Below are 23,552 nucleotides of genomic sequence, written 5' to 3'. Positions count from 1 at the left end.
CAGTGCTGTGAATTCCCCGAACTCGATAATGTCAGTTTTGTGCATTCCCTGAATTCAGTAATATCAGTGCAGTAAATTCTCAGCATTCTGTAATGGCAGAGATGTGCATTGCCTGAACTTGGTAATGTCAGTGCTGTGAATTCTCTGGACTAGGTAGTATCAGGTGTGCATTCCTTTGGTGCTGCTTCATGCTCTCGTCAGGACTTGGAAAAATTTATTAATTTTGCTTCCAATCTCCACCCCTCCATCATTTTCACGTGGTCCATCTCTGACACTTCCCTTCCCTTCCTTGACCTCTCTGTCTCAATCTCTGGTGATAGACTGTCCACCAATATCCATTACAAACCCACCGACACCCACAGCTATCTCGACTACAGCTCCTCACACCCCACTTCCTGTAAGGACTCCATCCCATTCTCTCAGTTCCTTCGCCTCCGTCGCATCTGTTCCGATGATGCTACATTCAAAAACAGTTCCTCTGACATGTCCTCCTTCTTCCTTAACCGAGGTTTTCCACCCACGGTCGTTGACAGGGCCCTCAACCATGTCCGGCCCATCTCCCGCGCATCCGCCCTCACTCCTTCTCCTCCCTCCCAGAAACATGATAGGGTCCCCCTTGTCCTCACTTATCACCCCACCAGCCTCCGCATTCAAAGGATCATCCTCCGCCATTTCCGCCAACTCCAGCATGATGCCACTACCAAACACATCTTCCCTTCACCCCCCTTATCGGCATTCCGTAGGGATCGCTCCCTCCGGGACACCCTGGTCCACTCCTCCATCACCCCCTACTCCTCAACCCCCTCCTATGGCACAACCCCTTGCCCACGCAAAAGATGCAACACCTGCCCCTTCACTTCCTCTCTCCTCACCGTCCAAGGACCCAAACACTCCTTTCAAGTGAAGCAGCATTTCACTTGCATTTCCCCCAACTTAGTCTACTGCATTCGTTGCTCCCAATGTGGTCTCCTCTACATTGGAGAGACCAAACGTAAACTGGGCGACCGCTTTGCAGAACACCTGCGGTCTGTCCGCAAGAATGACCCAAACCTCCCTGTCGCTTGCCATTTTAACACTCCACCCTGCTCTCTTGCCCACATGTCTGTCCTTGGCTTGCTGCATTGTTCCAGTGAAGCCCAACGCAAACTGGAGGAACAACACCTCATCTTCCGACTAGGGACTTTACAGCCTTCCGGACTGAATATTGAATTCAACAACTTTAGGTCGTGAGTCCCCTCCCCCATCCCCACCCCCTTTCTGTTTCCCCCCTTTTTTTTTTTCCCAATAAATTATAAAGATTTTCCTTTTCCCACCTATTTCCATTATATAAAATAAAAAAAAAACCCACTAGAGCTATACCTTGAGTGCCCTACCATCCATTCTTAATTAGCACATTCGTTTAGATAATATCACCAACTTTAACTTTAACACCTATGTGTTCTATTGTACTATTGTTGTTGACATCTTTTGATGATCTGCTTCTATCACTGCTTGTTTGTCGCTACAACCACACCAACCCCCTCCACCTCTCTGTCTCTCTATCTCTCCGCCCCCCACACACACAGCTTAAACCAGCTTATATTTCAGCTCTTTCCTGGACTCGAACTCAAGTTCTGTCGAAGGGTCATGAGGACTCGAAACGTCAACTCTTTTCTTCTCCGCCGATGCTGCCAGACCTGCTGAGTTTTTCCAGGTAATTCTGTTTTTGTTGTGCATTCCTTGAACACTGTTATGCCAGCGCTGTGCATTCCTGGAACTCTGTATTGTCTTCGCTGTGCATTCCCTGAACTCGATAATGTCAGAGCTGTGCAATACCTGAACTCGGTGATGTCATTGCTGGTCAGTCCCTGGACTCTGTACTGTCAGTGCTGTGCGTTTCCTGAACTCGGTAACGTCATTGCTGTGCATTCTTGAACACAGTAATTTCAATGCTGTGCATTCCCTGAACTCTGTAATGTCAGATTTGAGCATTCCCTGAACTCAGTCATGTCAGTGTGGTGCATTCCCTGAACTCGGTATTGTCAGTGCTGTGCATTCCCTGAACTTGGTATTGTCAGTGCTGTGCCTTCACTGATCTCGGTAATTTCAATGCTGTGAATTCTCTGGACTTGGTAGTCTCAGTGATGTGCTGTCCCTGAACTCAGCAATGTCAGTGCTATGCATTTTCCGAAGTCGTTAATGTCAGTGCTGTGCAATTCTGAACATTGTAATTTCAATGCTGTATATTCCCTGGAGTCAGTAATATCAGTGCTCTGCATTCTCTCGACCCGGTATCGTCCCTGCTGTGCGTTCCCTGAACTTGATAATGTCAGTGCTGTGCATTCCCTGAACTCAGTAATATCAGAGCTGTGCATTCGCTGAACTCTTTTATGTCAGAGCTGCGCATTCTCTCAACTCAGTATCGTCACTGCTCTGCCTTCGCTGAACTCTGATGTGGCAGAGCTGTGAATTCACTGGACTAGGTCGTGTCAGCGCTGTGCATTCCCTGAACTCTGTAGTGTCAGTTTTGTGCATTCCCTGAACTTGGTCATGTCAGTACTGTGCATTCACTGAACTCAGTAATTTCAGTGCCATGAATTCTCTGGACTCGGTAGTCTCAGTGATGTGCTGTCCCTGAACTCAGCAATGTAAGTGCTATGCATCCTCCAAAGTCGTTAATATCAGTGCTGTGCATTCACTGATCTCGGTAATTTCAATGCTGTGAATTCTCTGGACTCGGTAGTCTCAGAGATGTGCTGTCCCTGAACTCAGCAATGTCAGTGCTGTGCATTCCCTGAACTCAGTAATGTCAGTGCTGTGCATTCCCTGAACTCAGTAATGTCACTGCTGTGCATTCTCTGAGCTCATTGATGTCAGTGCTGTGCACTCTCTGAACTCAGTAATTTCAATGTTGTGCATTCCCTGAACTCGGTAATGTCGGTGCTGTGCATTCACTGAACTCAGTAATTTCAGTGCCATGAATTCTCTGCACTCAGTAGTCTCAGAGATGTGCTGTCCCTGAACTCAGCAATGTCAGTGCTATGCATTTTTCGAAGTCGTTATTGTCAGTGCTGTGCAATCCCTGACCATTGTAATTTCAATGCTGTATATTCCCTGGACTCAGTAATATCAGAGCTGCGCATTCTCTCAGCTTGGTATCGTCCCTGCTGTGCACTCCCTGACCTGAGTAATGTCAGTGCTGTGCATTCCCTGAACTCGGTAATGTCAGTGCTTTGCATTCCCTGAACTCGGTAATGTCAATGCTATGCATTCCCTGAACACTATGATGTCAGTACGATGTATTCCCAGAACTCAGTAGTGTCAGTGTCGTGCATTCCTGAACTCAGTAATGTCTGTGCTGTGTATTCCCTGAAGCCAGTCACGTCAGTGCTGTGAATTCTCCGGACTCGGTAATTTCAATGTTTTGCATTCCCTGGAATTCTTGTTGTCACAGCTGTGCATTCCCTGAGCTTGATAATGTCAGTGCTGTGCATTCCTGAACACCGTAATTTCAATGCTGAGCATTCCCTGAACTCAGTAATATCAGAGATGGGCATTCTCTGAACTTGCTTTTGTCAGAACTGCGCATTGTCTCAACTTGGTATCATCACTGCTGTGAATTCCCTGAACTCTGTAGTGTCAGCGCTGTGAATTCTCTGGACTAGGTCATGTCAGTTGTGTGCATTCCCTGAACTCTGTTGTGTCAGTTTTGTACATTCCCTGAACTCGGTAATGTCGGTGCTGTACCTTCACTGATCTCGGTAATTTCAATGCCGTGAATTCTCTGGACTTGGTAGTCTCAAAGACGTGCTGTCCCTGAACTCAGCAATGTAAGTGCTATGCATCTTCCGAAGTCATTAATGTCAGTGCTGTGCAATCCCTGACCATTGTAATTTCAATGCTGTATATTCCCTGGACTCAGTAATATCAGAGCTGCGCATTCTCTCAGCTTGGTATCGTCCCTGCTGTGCATTCCCTGAACTCAGTAATGTCAGTGCTGTGCATTCTCTGAACTCGGTAATGTCAGTGCTGTGCATTCTCTGAACTCGGTAATGTTAGTGCTGTGCATTCCCTGAACTCAGTAATGTCAGTGCTGTGCATTCTCTGAACTCGGTAATGTCAGTGCTATGCATTCTCTGAACTCGGTAATGTCAGTGCTGTGCACTCTCTGAACTCGATAATTTCAACGTTGTGCATTCCCTGAACTCAGTAATGTCGGTGCTGTGCATTCACTGAAGTCGGTAATGTTAGTGCTGTGCATTCCCTGAACTCAGTAACATCAGTGCTGTGCATTCACTGAACTCAGTAATTCCAGTGCAGTGCATTCTCTCGAATCGGTAATGCAGGGAGGTGCATCCGCTGAACTCGGTAATGTCAGTCCGTGCATTCCCTGAACTCAGTAATGCAGGGCGGTGCATTCGCTGAACTCAGTAATGTCAGTGCTGTGCATTCCCATCCATCCACCCGCTTTCACAACGTTTCTCCTGGTGAAGCTCACAGTGGCAGTGATCTGAGCAGGGCCGACCAGACTTCCCTTTCCTCAGCCACAGATTCCAGCTCCTCCTTGTGATTCCCAGGCATTCCCCATCAGCTGAGAGATGTAATCCCTCCAGCATGTCCTGGGTCGGCCTTGAGACCTCCGCCCATTGGCCATGCCCAGTACAGTTCCAGCAGGTGCCCACCAGGGGACATCCTTATCAGATACCAGAACCACCTTGACTGGCCCCTCTTGATCTGGAGGAGCAGTGACTCCACTCCGAGGCTCTCCCAGATTTCCGAACTCCTCAACCAGTTCCTGAGAGTACGCCCAGCAACCCTGCAGAGAAACCTTATTTCCACCGCTTGTACCCACAATCTAATCCTTTGGTCATTACCCACAGTTCATGACCATAGGTGAAGATGGGGATGTAGATCGACCAGCAAACAAAGAGCTTCATCTTGAAACTCAGCTCCCGCTTCACCATGACGGACCGGTAGTGCTCCGGCAGCACTGCAGCCACCGCACCGATCCGCTGGTTAATCTCACGTCTCCCCTGCTATCACCCATAAACAAGATTCAAAGATACTTGAACTCCTCCACTAAGGGAAGCTGCTCCCCTGCACATGGAGAGAGCAATCCACTCTTTTCCGGGAGAGAACCATGACCTCAGGCGCTGATCCACATCCAGCCGTGCCACACTCGGCAGCGAAACAGTAGGGTGCACGCTGGATATCACGGTTGTATGAGGCGAGAAGCTCAACATGATCTGCTAACAGCAGAGATGTCACCCTCAAGCTCCCAAATTGCATAGTCTCCGTACCTCGGCTGTGCCTTAAATTCCTGTCCATGAAAACCACCAAACAGGAGTGGAGACAAGACATACCCTTGGCGGAGTCTAATGCCCACCTTGAAAAAATTCGACTTAACGCTGAAAGCACGGACACAAGTCTCACTCCGCGAATAGAAGGACCTGATAGCACGCGGAAGCAGCACCGGCACCTCGTATTCCCACAACACCTCCCACAAAATATCCCAAGGAACGCGGTCATATGCCTTCTCCAGGTCTACAAAACAGAGGGTGACCGGATTAGCAAACTCCCATGAACCCTCAAATATCCGTGAGAGGGCAAAGAGCAGGTCCACTGTTCCAAGACCAGGGCGGAATCCGCATTTTTCCTCCTGAATCTGAGGTTCGACTAATGGACAGTCTCATCTCCAGCACTCTGGCACAGGCTTTCCCGGGGAGGCCGAGGAGTGTGATCCCTCTATAATTGGAACACACCCTCTGGTCCCCTTTCTTAAAGATGAGGACCACAATCCCAGTTTGCCAATCCAGCTGTACTATCCCCGCCATCCATGCAACATTGAAGAGTCTCATTAACCACGACTCCCCAACATTGTCCAGCGCCTTCACCATCTCCAGATGAATGTTGCTCGTCCCTGCTGTCTTACTGTTACTGAGGCCCTTGACCACCACAGTGACCTCAGCAACAGCGATAGATCCAAACTCACCAGAGGGTTCTGGTGCTGCCTCCTGTAAGGAGACTGTGTCCATTGGGTTGAGGAGTTCCTCAAAGTGTTCCTTCCACCTCTCGGCGATCTCCCCAGCTGTGGTCAGCGTCTCCTCACCTTTGTTGAGAACAGCTTGGGTGATATCCCACTGACCCCGCCTCAGGCACTGAATGGTTTGCCAGAATAACTTTGATGCCGTCCGATAGTCAGTCTTCGTGGCATTTCCAAACTCCTCCAAAGCCCAAGCTTTCATTCAGTGACCACTGCTGCTATAGCTCTCCTGGCCTGCCAGTGCCTCTCAACTGAATCAGAAGACCTGTCCATGAGCATTCCCTGGAAGGCCTCCTTCTTCGATTTGACAGCCTCCCACACCACTGGTGTCCACCAGCGGATCAAACGACAGCTTTTCACGGTTGCCTCAATGATTGAGCTCTTGAACATGGGCAATTTGGACTCAGTGTCCTTGACCTTACCCAAGATACAAGGGAAATTCTTACGGAGGTGGGAGTTGAAATCATGTTTGGGCCTCACATGACTGTCCAGCCCACGTCCCATGTGCCGAATCGAACTCACCATCAAGTGGTGATCAGTTGACAACTCCTTCCCTCTCTTCACCCGATGACACCAAAATAGGTGGGAAAGTAAGTTGCAATGAAGAAATAAGAAATTTACAAACGGATATGGACAAGTTAGGTGAATGGGCCAAAATTTGGCAGATGGAGTTTAACATGGATAAGTGTGAGGTTATCCATTTTGGTTGGAAGAATAAAAAAGCAACTTATTATTTAAACGGAGAGAAACTTCAGAATGCTTCAGTGCAGAGGGATCTGGATGTCCTTATGCACGAATTGCTGAAAGCTAGTATGCAGGTACAGCAGGTAATGAGGAAGGCAAATGGAATGTTGGCATTTATTGCTAAAGAAATAGAGTATAAAAATAGGGAAGTGTTGTTGCAACTGTACATGGCATTGGTGAGACCGCACCTGGAGTACTGTGCACAGTTTTGGTCCCCTTACTTGAAGAAGGATGTAGTTGCATTGGAGGTGGTTCAGAGGAGGTTCACTAGATTGATTCCAGAGATGCGGGGCTTGTCTTATGAGGAGAGATTGAGCAGTTTAGGCCTATACTCGCTAGAGTTTAGAAGGATGAGAGGAGATCTAATTGAGGTATATAAGATGCTAAAAGGGATAGACAAAGTAGAAGTGGAGCAGATGTTTCCCTTTCTGGGGCATTTTAGAACAAGAGGCCATAGTTTTAGGCTAAGGGGTGGTAGATTTAAATCAGAGATGAGGAGGAATTACTTTTCTCAAAGGGTTGTGAACCTGTCACTACCCCAGAGTGCAATGGATGCCGGGACGCTGAATAAATTTAAGGAGGAGATATAGATTTGGTTATGAGGAGAGGGTAGGAAATTGGAGTTGAGGCCGAAATGAGATCAACCATGATCGTAATGAATGGAGGGGCAGGCTCGAGGGGCTCAATTGCCTACTCCTGCTCCTAGTTTTTATGTTCTTATGTCCAGAACACACGGCCTTGGGCCCGAAGGCACAACTATAAAGTTGATCATCAACTTTGGACCCAAGGTGCTCTGGTACCAGGTACGCTTATGAGCATCCTTGTATTTGAACATGATGTTCATTGTGGACAATCCATAACTAGCATTGAAGGCCAATAACAACTCAACACTCAGGTTCAGATCAGAGAGGACATTCCTCCAAATCACCCCTCTCCAGGTATCCCCATCATTTCCCACGTGAGCGTTGAAGTCCCCCAGTAAGACTACAGCTAGGTAGGTGGCACCCTATCAAGCACCAATCCCAACACCTCTAAGAAGGCTGAGTGCTCCGAGCTGCTTTTTAGCACATAAACACGAACAACAATCAAATATTTCCTCTCTGAGACCCGAGGCCTCATTGAGGCAGCCCTCTCAACCCAATGGGACAAACTCCAACTGTGTGGCACCCAGCCGGGGGCTTGTGAATATCCCCACACTCGCCCAGGGCCTCTCAAGGAGGGGCCACTTCGGAGTAGGAGGGAGACCATCCTCGATCGAGATGTTTGGTTCCAGAGCCAATGCTATGTGTGGAGGTGAGACCAACTATATCTGGTTGGTACCTCTCCACCTCCTCCACCAGCTCCAGCTCCTTCCCCACCAGAAGGGTGACGTTCCATGTCCCAGGAGCCAGATTCCATTGCCAAGGTCCAGTCCGTCTTGATCTGTCCAGCTCTCGCTCACTGCCACACTGGCATTGTACCCGACCCCCACCCTTCGCCTTGCGGGTGGTTGGCCCACAAGGCAGCTTGACGAAGCCATTTCAGGCTGAGAGCGGCCGGATTACATGGGTCGCCCGGCCACCAGCACTCGTCAGCGAACCCCACCCCCCAAAGGCCCGGTTCCAGGGGTGGGTCCTGGTATCCCTGTTCCAGGTGAGGTTCTCGGTGTTATTTCTAGAAGCATCATGGGGGTCTTTGGTCTGGAACCTCACCTTGGACCTGTTCGCTGAGGAAGACCCTACCAGGAGTTCTGGCCTCCGGACAACATAGGTCCAAGGTTCATTGGATCACACAAGCATCCCCCCCCCCAAGCCACGACAAGGTTACAATCCTCGGAGAGGCTGTGTATTCTCTAAACTCAATAAAGTCAGAGCTTTGCATTCCATAAACTCAGTAACGTCAATGCTGTGCATTCCCTGAACTTAGTATTGTCAGTACTGTGCAATCCCTGAACTCAGCAGCAGATAGCACTTTGCGTTCCCTGAATTCATTGGTGTGAGTGCTGGGCATTCTGTGATACTAGTCGAGTGAATGCTGTGCTTAATCTGAATTCTGTATCCTGCTTGACAATTAATGGATAAAATTACACTTTGAGTGAAGTTGAATTATTCTACAACAGATTAGTTTAATTACATGTTCCAAATGTTGCATGAGTATTGTCCTCCCACATCCTGTCAGTGGGACTAGGAATTCTGCTGTTTTCAACACAATGGCAGAAATAGATGCAGCCTAAAATAAGTTAATTAAATGGCTGTGCAGCACTATTATATTCCACATGGTGGTGCTCCTGAGAGCAGTGACTTCATTGTTGAAATTACAGGTTTGACAAATACAATGATAGCTGAGTTGAATTTTAGAGCAGAATGATTAATAGCAATAAAAAAAAGGTTCTGCACAATAATTCATAAAAAGCAATAAAGAAATAATGAGGAGAAGAAAACATTGACCAGAATTTTCTGGCCCCTTTGGCAACGGGCTTCATGCAGGCGGGCAGGGGAGTAGGACAATATGGCGAGAAGGCCAAAAATCGGTTTCACGTCGGCATGAAAGCACAGCGGGGTCATCCGATGGTGTCCGCCATGGTGGGACGCCAATCCCACTGGAGGCCTGCCTGAACCCACTTTGCATCCCACTAATGGATGCAAAATAAGGCCCAACCGGAATCGTCTCCACACATGTCGGGAAAACATGTCGGCCCAGAACACATCTAGACAAGTGCGACATGCAGAAGACGGGACTTACCATTAGGATCACGCTCAGATCACAGACATCTGAGGAGCAGAAGATGCTGGAGCCCTATCGCTACCAGACCCTGAAGAAATATGTGCCTCACATGCTGGGTGGATTCTCATGGACATGGCTCTGCTGCAAAGCAGCTCTTGGAAAGTTGGAGCATCCATTGATGCTTCAGGCCTGCTTCAGAACATCACAGTCATGGCCAAGGGCTCCTAAGGCAAGGGCAGGAAGAGAAAGATGCAAATGGGAGAGGAAGGTGCACTGGTGGGGGTAAAACAAAGGTGTCGGTGGGAGGGCGAGGTTGGGAGTGGAGGGGATGAAGGTGTCTTGGGGAGGGGAGGTTGGGAGGGGGGAGGAGGCTGTAACTGGGGAAATTGCAGCAAGTGTGAAGGATGGTGTAAGGGAGGGAGTTCAGGTAGGGAAAGGAGTTTAGAAGGGGGAAGGAGTCCAGGGGGAGGAGGGAGTTCGGAGGGGGGAAGGAATCTGTGGGAGGAGGGAGTAAGGGTGGGGGATGTCCAGATGAATGTGCTAGGGAGGGGTCTGTGGAGACAATGACTGTCCCTGGGGAGAAAACTGAGGGTGGGTATGGTAGGAGGGAATGGTGAGTATGAGAAGGGGCAGACAGAGCCAGAAGGATGGAGGCTGAGGGTACAATACTAGCAGTAGAAGGGACAGTGAGGGTGGTTGGTGGGGACTGGAGGCAGCCATGGACACTGGGAGAAGGAGGGGTTCGAGGAGGTCAGTTGGATAGGGGTGGGATTCTCATGAAGGTAGGGAATGTACACGTTCACCTGGACCTCCCAGAACAAAAAGGGTTTGGGTTGGTAGGCGACAGTGGGGAGGTGGAAGGTGATGCCAGGGCAGTTGACAGTAATGGGGGAATGGTTGGTGGTGGGGTGGGGGGAGGGGGGGGTGGCGGCGGGGGGGAAAGGACAGGGAATTTGAGCAAAAATCTGATGGCGACCATCATCGTCAAAATAATTGAAAGTGAGCGGAGCCTCATGTTGGACAGGCTCAGGTGCTGCATGGGAGTGTGATCAGTGGGTGGACGGAGATGTAGGTCAGCTCAGATGGACAACTGAAAGAGAACCCCAGGAGGCAACATTCAAAATGCTCAGGACAGTGAGATGAGTGTGATGGAGACAGGCTCCATGTGTGTGGGTGAATCTGTGTGCGTGGGAGAGTGCTTGCACGAGGCTCCGAAAAGCCCTGCCACACACATACACGTCTCTCTCCAGAATCACTTATGGTCCGGCCGCGTACAGCTGATTTGCTGTTTTCTTTTGGTTGTGCGGTGGTGGGGAGAGAGAGATGGGAGGGGGGGGGGTGGTGGTGTTGGTTGTTGGTGGAATGTAGTGGGAGGACTCGAGAAGCCTGTCAATGAAACTGGAAGACAACATTACACCTTGTTCAGTGAAAGTAACAAAATGTGTTCAACTGTACAACAACAACGTTTCTTAACTTTTCTAGGCCTACCACTTCTTCTAGGTGCTGCCCTGACATCCACAGCAGGGGTGGAGACAGCCTGTGTAATGTTTGGCCCTGTTGCCTCTGAAGACTTTGACATGCATCCTCTGGAGAGCTGAGGCTTTGAGGGCCCCAGCTTGCTTTGGATGTCCTCCAATGGGCCAGCTGCTCCCTCTGCGGTGACAGAGGACGAGGTTGAGGGGGTCACATGGGACTCAGAGGGAGAGGACAACCTCTGAGATTCATGAGTGGATGACCCAGGGGTCTCCAGCTGCCACTGCCCCTCCCTTTGTGTGACTGAGGACCCTGACCTGACTCTTTGAGGGGAAGGAGCACCTGGAGGGATGTCAAAGTGCCCCATTTCCCTCTTGCGTTGCCACTACAGGAGTTCACCCATGGCTACCGCGATGGAGTGCAGGTCTGTGCACATTTACGTGTGCTGCTTGACCAGGGTCTCCATGGCATCCGCCATCCTTCCCATCAAGACTCCATACGCTCACATGGATACCACTTCTTCAGAGAGCAAGCGGATACACTCCTCCAACTCTTGTGCCATTTTGTTGAGAGCTTCTAATATTTTGCGTGATGTTTCCCTGCCTTCTGCTGACTCTCCATGATGAGTTGGAAGGCTGAATCCAGAAGCTTGTCATCTGACTTAGACCTCATAGATGCCTGTTCCCCAGAAGTCCTCCGAGTGCCGGGGGGCTTGGCTGAACCTGCCTTCTCCTGCTGCGGACACGTGTCCGTGTGGTAACCACCAGATTGTGAATCCGAGTCTGCTCTAGATCTAGGCCCCACCGAGGTGTATGTCTCTGTGCTGGTGCAGGGTGTGGGTAAGCGCTGTGATAAGTCTTCCAAGCTGCTTATTTCCAGCTCTTCAATGGGGGAGGTGTCCTCTTGTCTAGAAGTGAGGACCTGGATGGAGCTAAGGGATTGGCTGGCTGAGGGTGTCGGTCGCATGGCAGAGCTCCATGTGAACCAAAGTAGAGATAATTAGTGCATGGCAGCAGAGTCAAAAGCAGGAGAGAGACCACTCACAGTTGCGTTGAGAGAGGGATGATGCAGTGCAGGATCCTCAGGAGGGTGTTTGCTGCCGACCTCATCACAAAATCCACGTCCTCACCAGTCAGCACGATGGCACAGTCCTCAAAATGAGTGAGAGGCCTCTTCCTGCTGTTGTGAGCCAGCTTCTCCTGCATGAAAACAGACGGAGAGAGTGTGAGCAGGACACATGGTACTGCATGGAACGTTTGTGTGGTGAACGGAGCCAGGGATGGGATGAGGGCGCAAACTCCAGAGGATATGAACCTGATGGAGATGTGAGGGTGTGTGTGAGAGTCAGTGGTGTTGTCCCTTGAGGTATGAGAACCCTGAGGATGTGTGATGGGTTTGGGAGCATGTGAGGTGGTTTACTTATCATCGCGGAACAGATGAGAGCATTCATCCTCTTCCTGCACTGGATGACTGATCTCCTCTGTGCTCCAGTGGAATGAATGCCAATGCCACTGCCACTGCCTCCCAGGCCAGATTGGTGACTCTGATGGACCTCCTGCAGCCAGATCAGTGGTAGAAGACATTGTGACGGCCTTCCACTGTGTCCAGCAGGCACCCCAGAGAGGTATCAATAAATTTGGGGGCTGCTGTCTTCTTTTCTTTTGGGGCCATCTGTTGCCTGGAGCAGTCATGATCAGTAGACATGAAGTAGGCTGCACTCTGGTGCACTTTAAATATGGCGCCTGGAGCGAGGAAGCGCTGAGGTTAAGGCGGGGTAGGCAAATCCAAGCCCACCCGCTAGTGATCTGACACATTTCCCGTGAATGCATGATTAATGACAAAAACCCGCCATTGCGGCCACCAGGTAAAATTATATTTTTTCCCGTTGGCTATCGCACTGTGCACAAATCTGGGACAATTTTGCCCATTGTCTCAAAAACATTAGCTCACCAAATATTCAGGCCTAGAAATTGGAAAAGCATTGCCTCAGTTTTTCAGCTGCTAAATGGGCTTATGTCTCCAAAATGTCAGTCAGGAAACGCATTACAAGCATGAAGTGCCCTGGCTGCCATATTGGTGTAGGCAAAAAAATGGTGTCCAATCCTTCAGCCTAAAACAGGTTTTATTCCCTTTCCATAAATTCATTAAGGGGCCTTAATGCCTGACTGAGACCTCCCTCTGCAATATTGAGTTACATTTAACACAGCTGGTGTTAGCCCAGTTACTTCAGGAAAACAATAGCATGTTGTCATGAAAATATAATAATTTTCATAATATTATTATGATTTATTGTAAAAGTAGATTAATAGTGGGGTTTGGATTAGTTTCTCTGTATGGATGTGTGTGTGGGGGGGGCGGAGAAATGTAATTGAATTGGAGATAGCTGGTCTAGGCTTTTCAGTTATCAAAAGGGAAGCTAGGTTTGAAGTGCTAAATATGTTAATATGGTTGAAGTTTTAGAATGTGAGGTGATAGGAACATATGCATTTTTAGATAAATTAGGTTAGTTTGAATTTCAAAGAGAAGGTAAAATGTTACACCTAGCCATAGGAAGCTAAGCCAAACAGTATGTTTATTTTTCCCAAGAGGTTACCGATAATATGAGTACTCTGAAAGATTTATATGAGAAAAGTAAAATTGCAAAGACATATTGGACCAATGGAATTTACATTAAAAAGGGAGAAACATGTACAAAGGAGATGAGGTTATGTGTAAGGGAGCAGGCATTCTAAGATCTAACACAAGTGTGAAAAGCCTCCAGCCTCAATGCATCAAGTTGCTGTGTATAGGAACTAAAACTAAGAAAATTCACTTTGAATATCACTGTGCAGGGTATTGTATGCTTTGCCTGGGTCTGTTGAAATCTATTTTGTTTTACTGTTGCCTTAACACAGGTGTAACTGGGAGCCAGATTAACTAGAGGAGTTAGGTGTTATTATAGTAATAATTTGTAGCCCTATGTGTGTGCTTAAAATCCTTTCTTTTATTAATAAACATTTAATTTAGTTTTGTAAAAAACCTCGAAGTGTCAGTGGGCTTATTACTACTGAATTCAAGGCGCGCATCTCGAAATAAAATACAAATTGCAAAATAATTGTGGCAGCTGTTTCAAGTTTCCTTCAGGAATTTGAGCAGCTCAGCATTTACCACCCGCTGTTCTATAACAATGTGGCTTAACAAGCAGTCAATAAAGGGGCTGGAAATAGGCAACGTGGCCATAGAAATGTGGAGGATACTTTCTTTATCCCAAACTGTTTGACTAAACCTCTACAACTGCAGCAGTGTGGTAAACATTAGGTATAACTGGGCTTCGGTGCTTAGCAGTCCCTAACAAAAGTCTTTGGTCAGGTCAAGCATTGTCAAATGCCTAGCCCCTAAGTTTCTCAAGAATCCCCTCCATGCATGGCACTGGAAATGTATTAGCTTTTGTTAGATCATTTGGTTTCAAGTTAGCCGTGCAAAACCAAACAGTTTGATTTTTATTAGAAATCAAGAGCTGAATTTTCATGCTGAGAGCAGGAATCAGAATTGGGGCTATTTCCGGGTTCCAAACCTACCCCCGGGGATGTAGATTAAACTGTCAATTTTTGCAGGGCCAATGCCTTAATTGGATTGGAGTAAGGTTTGGCAGCCAATTAGAGGCAAGAAAAGAGGTGGTTCGGGAAAAGTGCAGGCTCGATTTAAGTTCCCCACAGCAGCCATTATTATGGCTGCTGTTTAAATCTCAAAGAAGCAAAGGGAAGAGTTCCTCTGAACCTTGAAGTGAACAGCAGTGTGCTATGCTAGTAATGGAAAGCCCATATCCTGGCACAAAGGTAGGGCAGCCCCCTGTTCATGGATAATGGCCTGGAGATGATACTTGAGGCCATGAGGGAGAGGAGGTCCTCTTCCTGGGGGTGGGGGGGGGAGGGTGGCAGGAGGAGGCCACCCATTGAGATTAAACAGGCCTAGGCTGAGATGGCTGCCACTGTCAGTGGAAGAAGTGTGATTGGAAGAACCTGAACTGAGTGCTGAAACAGGTTCAATGAACTGCTCAGCTCTGAGAAGAGGAGTGCCACCCTTAGCCCTTAGGACAGGTTTCTGGGCTTGCACCCTCCAGCAGACACACCAGCTGAAGACCATCAGGGCCCATGCTGCTCCTGAACATGGGCACTTCATGGCACAATTCTGCATGAATCAGTATGGGAAATACACCAGTGTCACATCCCTGATCAAAGATTTTTGGAATGGGAATCACTACAGCAGAGGACGGAGGAAAAGAATTGAGAAACAAGTACTTGGTGGCCCCTGGTAATGACAAAACATGAAGTAGCCATCCACATAAACTACAAAGACCACTTGTTTCAGGACACTGTACTAACAATCGTTCTTCCCAACAACAAGGCTGCCAAAGGAAATAGTCACACACCATCGCTTCAAGACCAATCTTTAGATATTTCCATTTATAAGTTTTCATCATCAGCACTACCATTTCAGCAGGTCATGACTGGTTTAGCTAGCAGTTTTTTTATGTTTCATTCATGGGATGTAGGCATCACTGGCTAGGCCAGCATTTATTTCCCATCCCTAATTGCCCTTGAATGGTTAGCTGCCTTCTTGAACCGCTGCAGTCCATGTGGTGTAGGTATACCCACAGTGCTGTTAGGGAGGGAGTTCCAGGGACAGTGAAGGAACAGCAATATATTTCCACGTCAGAATGGTGAGTGGCTTGGAGTGGAACTTGTAGGTGGTGGTGTTCCCATGTGTCTGCCACCTTTATCCTCCTGGATGGTAGCAGTCGTGGGTTTAGAAGGTGCTGTGTAAGGAGCGTTGGTGAGTTCCTGTAGTGCATCTTGCAGATGGTACACACTAATGCCACTGTGCGTCGGTGATGGAGGGAGTGAATGTTTGTGGATGGGGTGCCAATCAAGCGGGCTCCTTTGTCCCGTATGGTATCAAGTTTCTTGAGTGTTGTTGGAACTGTACTCATCCAGACAAGTAGAGAGTATTCCATCATAGTCCTGACTTGTGCCTTGTGGATGGTGGATAGGCTTTGGGGAGTCGGGAAGTGAGTTACTCACCACAGGATTCCTAGCCTCTGACCTGTCTTGTAGCCACATTATTTATACGGTTAGTCCAGTTCAGTTTCTGATCAATGGGAACTCCCAGGATGTTGATAGTGTTGATAGTGGGGGATATAATGATGGTAATGCCATTGAATGTCAAGAGGTGATGGTTAAGTTCTCTCTTTAAAGAGATGGTCATTGCCTGGCCCCTTTGTGGCACGAATGTTACTTGCCACTTGTCTGCCCAAGCCTGGATAGTGTCCAGGTCTTGCTGCATTTGGACATGGAATGCTTCAGTATCTGAGGAGTCGTGAATAGTGCTGAACATTGTGCAATCATTCACGAACATCCCCACTTCTGACCTTATAATAGAAGGAAGGTCATTGATCAAGCAGCTGAAGATGGTTGGGTCTGGGACACTATCCTGAAGAACTCCTGTAGTTATGTCATGGAACTAAGGTGTTTGATCAACAACAACCACAACCATCTTCCTTTGTGCTTGGTATGACTCCAGTCAGCAGAGAGTTTTCTCCTTGATTCCCATTGACTCCAGTTTTGCTTGGGGTCCCTGATGCCACACTCTGTCAAATGCTGCCTTGATATCAAGGGCAGTTACTCTCACCTCAACTCTGGAGTTTAGTTCTTTTGTCCATGTTTGAACCAAGGCTGTAATGGAGCTGAGTGGCCCTGGCGGAACGCAAACTGGGTGTCAGTGAGCAGGCTATTGCTAAGCAAGTGCCGCTTGATAGCATCTGTTGATGACGCCTTCCATCACTTTACTGATGATTGAGAGTTCTCTAATGGGGCGATAATTGGCCGGGCTGAATTTGTCCTGCTTTTTGTGTACAGGACATACCTGGGCAATTTTCCATATTGTCAGATAGATGCCAATGTTGTAGCTATACTGGAGCAGCTTGGTTAGGAGTGTGGCAAGTTCTGAAGCACAAGTCTTCAGTACTATTGCTGGAATGTTGTCAGGGCCCATAGCCTTTGCAGTATCCAGTGCCTTCAGCCATTTCTTGATATCATGTGGAGCGAATCGAATTGACTGAAGACTAGCTTCTGTGATGCTGGGGACCTCCAGAGACGGCTGAGATGGATCATCCACTCAGCACTTCTGGCTGAAGATTGTTGCAAATGCTTCAGTCTTATCTTTTGCACTGATGTGCTGGGCTCCCCCATCATTAAGGATGCATATATTTAAGGAGCCACCTCCTTCAGTGAGTTGTTTAATTGCCCACCACCATTCACGATGGATGTGGCAGGACTGCTGAGCTTAGATCTAATCCATTGGTTGTGGAATTGCTTAGCTCTATCACTTGTTGCTTATGCTGTTTGGCATGCAAGTAGTCCTGTGTTTTAACTTCAACAGGTTGACACCTCATTTTTAGGTTTGCCTGGTGCTGCTCCTGGCATGTCCTCCTTCACTCTTCTTTGATATAAATACTGGTGGAATATAGATATTAGTCTGTGAAACCAACACAACTAAAACAGAAGCAGAATGCCCAAGAAAAAGCGCTGACAGGGGGTGTGACTCCATACTTCCAGAGGATCACACTAATGGAGCAAGGGAAACATCCAGGGTTCTGGACAAGGAGGAAGCCAGACCTGGTAAATGGGAACCCATTATGTGCAAAGCGCTCAATAAGGGGGTCAGTGGATGCCACCCCGTCTGGTAGCATAGGGCAGCCTTAGCATTGCAGTGGCTTCTGCTCTCCTAAACAGGTCCACATGATCTCCTGCGTTTCCCACACCTAACAAGCACACAATCTACCAGCTCAGATACTCTCACCTCAGTGGCGCCCAGCACATGTTTAGATAGGGTGGCATAAGGTGAGGATCACAACACATGTGCAGGAGGAAGTGTCAGAGGTAGAGGCATTTTTGGGCAGTCCACCTTGGAGGAGGAAGAACAGACACAATCCTGCTCAGCTGGGCACAGGTTCAGTGCCTAGGAGTCACGGGAAAGGAGGCTTTATCTGTAACAGCAGCAAGGTATGTGCTCCCGCATGTCAGAGTTCCCTGAGTTCGTGCAGGTTCATGGACAGAGGGTAGAAGAGTCCATCCAGCTCATGTGTACCACCAAGGCTCCGGGCTACGAGCATATGAGCTCCTCCATGAAGAGACTGGACAACCTTATGGAGAGCCATATGCAGCATCACTCTGAGTGGATGTAGGAGCAGCACATTGACATGTACAGGATGCATGCCACATTCTGTAGCCTGGGAGGGCTGCTGCAACCACTAGGCAAACTAGGCAGTGACCGAGAGCAGCAACATTTGAAAAGGCAGCAAAATACTGAATGAAACTCAGGGATGAGAAATCTCCGCCAAATGACAGAATTCCAACATTGGGGTTTCAGAAGTCTGCCATTTGCATCTTCCTTTCCAACCTTCAGACCCGAAAGACTGGCTTAAAAAATAATCGGAGCTGTCAGTGTGACAGTTGCTGCAAGTAGGAATTGCTGCTCCCGACTTTCAGGCAGCTTCATGGTTTTCAGACGGGTTTTAAAAAGAAAAAGTGGAACTGTCAGGTTTTACCTGATCTCAGCAACTGTCAGTTTTCTTTTAAATCAACTGTCTGTTAAACTGACAATTGTTGAGAGCGGGAACAGATTGCAGAGCAGTGATTGGAGGAGCAGCGACCATGGGAAACATGGAGCTACTCCTCCAATCACAGATTCTGTCCCACTCAGGCTGACTGCAGAACTCGGCAGGTAGTGCTGGAGTCCTCTGGGGTCCCACTTGCCAATCAATTTTCTGTTTTGGACACTGGTGAGGTTGTTGATTCCTCAGAGGAGTGCAGTCAGAGCAAGGTTTGTGGCACCACAGGTGGTTCTGCTGCTGTACAGGAGGGGAGGAAGAAGAGGGGGACAGCAGTATTGATAGGGGATTCATTAGTTATGGGAACAGACCATAGACGTGACTCCAGGATGGTATGTTGCCTCCCTGGTGCTAGGGTCAAGGATGTCACGGAACAGCTGTAGGACATTCTTCTGGGGAGAATGATCAGCCAAAGGTCGTGGTCCACATTGCGACCAATGGCTTAGGTAGGAAAGGGGATGAGGCCCTGAAAGCAGATTTCAGGGAGCTAGGAAGGAGGTTGAAAAGTAGGATGTCTAAAGCAGTAATCTCAGGATTACTCCCAGTTCTATGTGCAAGCGAATATAGAAATAGGTGAATTGAGGGAATAAACACATGGCTGGAAAGTTAGTGTAGGAGGGAGGGCATCAGATTTCTGAGGTATTAGGGCCAGTTCTGGGGAAGGTGGGACCTTACAAGCCGGACGGTCTACACATGAACAGGACTGGGATGAATATTCTCGCAGGGAGATTTGCTAGTGCTGTTGGAGGCAGGGGGGAGAGTGGTTAAACCCAGGCAGGGGCCTGGGAACCTGAGGGCAAATTCAGAGCAGGGAACGGCAGATGGGGAATTAGTGAGTGACACTGAAAGACAGGAAAAACGCAGGTTAAAAAGTATACAGCTCAGGAATTTGGCAGTGTTAAATGGCGTATGTGCAAATGCAAGGAGTATAGCAAATAAAGCCGATGAGCTGAGGGCACAGTTAGGTGCATAGCAGCATGGTATTATCACTATAACGGAAACTTGGCATAAAGAGGGGCAAAAATGACAGCTCAACATTCATCTATCGAGTTTTCAGGCAGGATAGAGAGGGAGTAAAAAGCTGGGGGCGTAGTATTATTGGTTAAAGAAACAATTAAAGCTGTGAGAAGGAATATTAAACTAAATGAAGCATGAAATGAGGCCATATGGGTTGAGCTCAGAAATAAAAAAGTGGCAGCCACATTGCCAGGAGTGTACTATAGACCCCCAAATAGTGGAAGGGAATTAGAAGAGCAAATATTTAGGCAAATTTCTGAGTGCAAAAACAATAGGGCAGTAAGAGCTGGAGACTTCTACCCTAACATCAATTGGGATATGAACAGTAGTGAAGGGCACAGAGGGCACAAAATTCTTGAAGTGCATTCAAGAGAACTTTTTCAGCCAGTATGTAGTGAGACCATGAGAGGGAGGTGCGATTCTCGATTTAGTCTTAGGAAATGAAGCTGGGCAACTGGATGAAGCAGCAGTGGGAGACCAATTTGGAGATAGTGAGCATAATAGTGTTAGATTTAGCATCAATATGGAAAAGGACAAAGATAGAACAGGAGTAAAGATTTTAAATTGGGAGAGGACAAATTTTACAAAGCTGAGATGTGAACTGGTGAAAGTGAACTGGATATAGCTACTATAAGTTAAAACAGTTTCAAATCAGTGGGAGGTATTCAAAAACGAGGTTCTAAGGGCACAGTAGACATCTCCCCACAAAGGAAAAGGGTGGTACTACCAAATCTAGAGCCCCCTGGTTTTCCAGAAGTATACAGGGTAACATAAATCAGAAAAAGACAGCTTATGACAGTGACAAAAAGCTTAATACTGTAGAAAGCCTAGAGGAGTACAGGAAGTACAGGGATAAAGTGAAAAAGGAAATTGGGAAAGCAAAGAGAGGATACGAAAAAATATTGGCAGTTAAAATCAAAGAAAGCCCAAAGATGTTTTACCAGTACATCATGAGCAAGAAAATAATTATGGAAAAGGTAGAGCCTATCAGAGATGTACATGGTAACTTGTGCATTGATGCTGAAGTTGTGGGCAGGGTTCTTAATGAGCACTTTGTCTCTATCTTCGTAAGGAAAGGGATGAAGCAAACATTCAAGTTAAAGAGGAAGAGTGCAAAATATTTGATATAATAGGCATAATGAGAGAAGAAGTACTGGAGGGGCTGGCATCCTTGCAGCTGGATAAATCACCAGAGCCAGATGGATTGTATCCCAGGTTGTTCTGTGCTTTAACTTTCTATGGTCCTATGGTTGTGGATGATTGAAGTTAGCTGGTTCCCTTTAAAATCCTGGAGTTGAATTGCAGTCCAGGTAACTGCACGTCATTAGAGACAATTTCCTTCCTTTTAATTCTGTGATCCAACTCCCAGAAATCGATGGGTTTCTCTTGAAATGGACAGTCACTGCCTCTTCGGTTCAATTATTATACTGTAAAAATAGGGCTTTTCTTAATTTAAGAGAGAGAGAGATGCTGTTGTAGGGTGGCCAAGTTGTATTATTAGTGATAGAGTTGATCTGCAGACACTTCTTGGGTGGAAACATTTAGTTTATTTACAATATACTCAGCAGCAACTACATGACTGCTTTCAACTCCAACTCTATATCTACACTGACTGCTATGGTAGCCCGTGCTACTTTCCTATTGGTTACTACAGATTGGCGCAGCCAAATTAATTGTGCACCTGCCGACCTGTCAATGGCCTATTGAGGCCCTTGACAAAGTCATTAACCTCATTAATGGTCCTGTGCATCCAGGCCGGGAACCCTGGCGAGCTTCAGAAAAAGCATGAATCCTCATCCACGGGTGGGATGGGGTTTCATGAGGGTTTTTAAAAATTTAATAAATGTTTGATTTAAAGTAATGGACATGTCCCAACTCATGTGACAGTGTCACATGAGGGGGCATGTCAGGGAAATTTTGTTTGTGCACCTTTACCATTTTTACATTTGGAGCCGATCTCCCTGAGGCAGCACATAGCCTCAGGGAGATCAGTATGCTCTTTTGCGCAGATGTGCGAAAGAGCGCAATCTCAGCTGCAGTTCTGTATCCTCAACTCTTACAGAAACATCAGACAAGTCAGTCCTGGGTTGAGTATCCTCAACAGGAAACTCAGACCCAGTCATGGTCACTGGTGGAACCAAATTTTGGTGACTGGTCCCTCCCTTTCTTAAATGACCCACCTGTTTTCACATGATTCAGCCTTCTACCTCCACATGGTAAGATAGTGGTCCAGTCACCACACGTATTCCATCTGGTAGCCACTTTGGTCTTTCCCTGAAGCTTTTCACATATACCAGTTCACCCACGATAAATTTCCTCTTGCAACTATGACAATCGTGTCTGGTTTTCTGGCTTCCCTGACCCCTTTCCACCTTCCCCTCTAAATACACCATTATTAAGCTCAATCTCGTCCTGAGATGGCATTTCAATGATAACAGCTATTGTTGCGTGAGGGTTGGTCCTGTAGTGAAAAAGAAAGTGTGCTAGCTTGATTGCCAAGGAATCACCAGTTAGATTTTTCACGCCTGCCTTGAATGTTTGAACCACCTTTTCGGCCATTCCATCTGAGGAAGGGTGTTATGGTGCAGTTTCAATGAACGATACCGTTGAGGTTGATAAACCGTTGAAACTTGGTACTCATAAATGCCGTGCCATTATCGGAAGTAATTACTTCTGGTAGTCCATGAATGGCAAAACTCTGACATAGTTTCTCAATTGTGGTGGCTGACATTAGTGACTTCACCCTCATATATATCCAACCATTTTGAATGGGCATCAACAATCAGCAGAAAAATTGTTTTCAGAAAGGTCCAATATAGTCAATGTGTAACCGCACCCAGGATCTGGCCACTGCCATGGGTGTAATGGAACTGTCATTGGCAACTTTTGCAGTTGCTGACATTGCACACAGTGTTTTACCAAACTCTCTAATTCACCATGCGTCCCAGTCCACCATAGATAGCTGTGTGCAATGGTCTTCATCCGGGAAATTCCTGGTTGGGCACTGCGTAGTTCAATTAAAAGTAGCTCCCTCCCTTCTCTTTGGAGGAACTATCACTCATCACTCATGCTCCCCACAATAAGTTGCCATCCTGGCTGGTTATTTCATGTCTTCTGTTGAAGTACAGTTTCATTTTGTCAGGTACGAACTGCTGTGACCAAGCACGTAACACTTGTCTTCATACTTGAAATAGGACCGGGTCCCGACTTGTCCAGTTTCTGACCTGTCAAGTACATACCAGAGACGAGTCTAAGAAATTTAAGAGTAAAACAAGTTCCTGTGGAACTGGGACATGCTCATCATTTTCTTTTAAAGGCAAATGGCTAAGGGTGTTGGCGTTTGCGATTTGATTGCCAGGCCTATGTACGAAATTGTATTCATATGCTGCCAGAATTAAAGATCATCATTGTACTTTTGCTGAGGCTATGGGTCGTATCATCTTGTCCTCACTAAACAATCCTCACAATGGTTTGTGGTCTGAAACGATTGTAAAATGGCAGCCGTGTACATTCTGGTAAAATTTTTTGACACCAAAGATGATGGACAGGCTGCCATTATCTATCTGTGAGTGTCCCTTTTCCGCTGTGGTGAGCATTCTTGATTCATAACCTATTGGCTGTTCTGTGCTGTCGTCCATCCACTGAGAGAGCACTGCTCCCACTCTGTAGGGAGATGCATCACATGTCAGCACCAATTCTTTTGTCTGGTCATAATGCACTAAATGATTGGACGAGTGCAACAATTGTTTCACCTTTATGAAAGCTTCTTGCTGGGGTGCCTCCCAAGACCAATGTTGGTTCTTTTTGAGTAGAGAATGCAGCGGGGCCAGCACTGTAGACAAATTGGGTAAGAACTGCTTATAATACCTGATCATTCCGAGGAATGATTTGAGCTCTGAGGCGTTCTTTGGCACAGGTGCCTCTCTTATGGCTCTCACTTCCTCC

This window comes from Carcharodon carcharias, chromosome 6 (genome assembly GCF_017639515.1).
Source record: "Carcharodon carcharias isolate sCarCar2 chromosome 6, sCarCar2.pri, whole genome shotgun sequence".
NCBI classification, from domain to species: Eukaryota; Metazoa; Chordata; class Chondrichthyes; order Lamniformes; family Lamnidae; genus Carcharodon; species Carcharodon carcharias.
This window is presented reverse-complemented; position numbering follows the sequence as displayed.